At 40.8% G+C, this 2,957-nt stretch overlaps 1 non-coding gene across 1 annotated transcript; it reads right to left on the bottom strand.

The window, feature by feature from the left end:
• Positions 1–692: 692 nt before the first annotated feature.
• On the bottom strand, positions 693–799 carry LOC141716284 (small nucleolar RNA R71). The gene has a single exon (XR_012572998.1). It is a non-coding gene; the product is annotated as a small nucleolar RNA R71 (small nucleolar RNA).
• Positions 800–2,957: the final 2,158 nt, after the last annotated feature.

Here is a 2,957-nt window from a genome sequence, read left to right as displayed (position 1 = left end):
GGAAGCCAGAGAGAGCAAATACGCTTCCGTGTATTTTTGTGTGTGTTTTAGTGCGAACAATTTTTTGGCGCCGCTGCGTGGGAACTCAGTGTTAAATTTTAGTTTAAGTGCTTGACATCAGTGGTCGTTAAAGTTCACTGACTCAGACTATTTTACTTATAAGGGTACTTTGTTGTGTTTCAGGTACTCTAGAGAGCGTGTATGCAAACACAGTCTCAATCTTGGAAGGAAATAATTGAAGAAGATAAAGTAGTAGAAGAAGATTTTGAAGAAGCTGTGAAAGTTGAAGAAGAAGCGATCATTACAATGGGAGAAACAGCAGCACCAACGAAAGCATTGATGGATTTTTCTCAACCAATGATGACATTCAATCTAGCATTGTCAGGCCAGCTATTATAACTAATACCATTGAGATCAAGCCTGGCACGATTCAGATAGTATAGAATTCAGTTCAGTTTGGGGGTTCTTCTACGGAAGATCCTAATATGCACATTTGGGATTTCATCGAGATCTGCGACACCTTCATGTTCAATAATCTTTCTGAAGATGCTGTGAAATTGAGACTTTTCCCATTCTCTCTAAGGGATAAAGCTAAGAGCTGGTTGCACTCTCTTCCACCAGGTTGTATTGCGAAATGGGAGGATCTTGCTCAAAAGTTTCTTACGAAATTCTTCCCTAAGGCAAAAACAGCTGCAATCAGGAATGCTCTTACTCAATTCGCACAACAATCGGGTGAATCTTTATGTAAAGCTTGGGAGCGCTACAAGGAGATGCTTAGGAAGTGTCCTCATCATGGAATGCCTGACTGGATGGTGATCAACTGCTTTTATAATGGTTTGGGAGCATATTTGAGATCTATGCTCGATGCAGCATCAGGTGGAGCTTTATGGGCTAAGAGCTATGAGGAAGCTTATGAGCTGATTGAGATGATGGCTGTAAATGAATATCAGAATCCAAATCAGAGGCTACCACAAGGCAAGGTAGCAGGAGTTCTTGATGTGGATACAGCTATAGCTATCACTGCTCATTTAAAGGCGTTGACTATGAAGGTCAATTCTCTGACCAACTATGGTGTTCAACAGATAATGAGTGTTTGTGAGCTTTATGCAGGATCTCATGTGACAGAGCAATGTGCTATATCTAGTGAATCAACTCAATTCTTGAGCAACCTTCAGAGGTCGCAGCAACCTCTTTCTGCTACTTATCATCCTAATAACCGTAATCATCCAAACTTCAGCTGAAGAAACAATCAGAATGCAATGCAACAACCTTACTAGCAGTTTCGAAATAAGCCTTTCAATCCTCCTAGTTTTCAACAACAGTATGCACCAAGGCAGCAATTTCATCCACAGGGAATGCAACAACAATATCATGGAGGTTCCGGTCAATCTTCTAATGAAAAATCTGAATTGGAGGAGTTGAGGCTTATGTGCAAAATCCAAGCGATTTCTATCAAAATTTTGGAGAATCAAATTGGGCACTTTGCGAACGCCTTATTGAACCGACCTCAAGGAACTCTTCCAAATGACACAGAGGCTAATCCAGGGAAGAGAGAAGTCAAGGAACAACTTAAGGAAATCACCCTGAGGTCTGGAAAGGTCGCAAGCCCTCAGAATCAAGAAAAAGAAGAAGCTAAATTTTTTTTCTAGAATGCAGGTGCGCCCGCACCCTCTCAAAATTCAAACAATGATATTTTTGATGATTTTGCTGAGAAAAAGGATGGCGAGGCTGAAATAAAGAAGAAAAAGGTTGAAAACACTTCTCCTATACAAAAAATAGGGGACAAACAAGTATATCGTCCTCCTCCATATCCTAAAAGACTTCAGAAGAAGAAGTTCGACAAGCAATTTGCTAAGTTTTTGGAGGTTTTCAAGAAATTGCACGTTAACATACCTTTTGCGGAGGCTCTAGAACAGATGCCGAGTTATGCTAAGTTCATGAAGGGTATTCTATCTCGAAAACTAAAAGTTGAGGAGTTGGAAACCGTTGCTCTAATGGAAGAGTACAGTGCTAAGATGCAACAAAAACTCCCTCCTAAACTTAAAGATCTAGGAAGCTCATGATACCTTATACTATTGGAAATCTGTCTTTCGACAAGTGTTTGTGTGACTTAGGGCTAGCATCAATCTGATGCCCTTGTCCGTATTCAAGAAACTTGGTTTGCCTGATCCAAAACCGGTAAACATGTCTTTACAGTTGGCTGACTAGTTCCATCACTTATCCGCGAGGTGTAGTGGAGGATGTCTTGGTTAAGGTGGATAAACTCATCTTCCCTGCTGATTTTGTCATTCTGGACTTCGAGGAAGATAAGAAGATTCCCATTATCTTGGGAAGACCATTCTTAGCTACAGGCCGAACTCTGATCGATGTGCAGAAGGGTGAGCTTACAATGAGAGTTCAGGGTCAGGACGTTACTTTCAATAGTCTTCAACGCAATGAAATTCCCTACTGATGAAGAGGAATGCTTTAAAGTAGAGTGGGTCGACTCTATAGTGACTTCAGAGCTTGATCAAATGCTAAGGACTGACGCCTTAGATAGAGCCTTAACAGGGGAATCTGATAGTGAAGATGAAGAATGAGCAGAGGAACTGCAGTATTAGGATGTTTCTCCATGGAAAAGGAGATTAGATTTGCCATTCGAGTCTCTTCGACTAGGGTAGCTGAAATATTCTCAGGAGCATCTTAAGCCATCTATTAGGGAAGCTCCCATACTTGAGCTTAAACCATTTCCCGATCAATTGAGGTATGTGTTTTTAGGTGATGCATCTACTTTTCCTGTTATTATTGCATCTGACCTTTCAGGTAGTGATGAAGAAAAGCTCTTGCGAATTCTGAGAGAATTCAAATCAACAATTGGATGGACAATAACAGATATCAAGGGAATCAGCCCTTTTTATTGCATGCACAAAATTCTTCTTGAGGAAGGAAGTAAGCCAACTGTTGAGCAATTGAGAAGG

Source organism: Apium graveolens, chromosome 3 (genome assembly GCF_009905375.1).
Source record: "Apium graveolens cultivar Ventura chromosome 3, ASM990537v1, whole genome shotgun sequence".
Taxonomy (NCBI): domain Eukaryota; kingdom Viridiplantae; phylum Streptophyta; class Magnoliopsida; order Apiales; family Apiaceae; genus Apium; species Apium graveolens.
The sequence above is the reverse complement of the archived record's forward strand: the minus strand, read 5'-3'. Positions and strand labels throughout refer to the sequence as shown.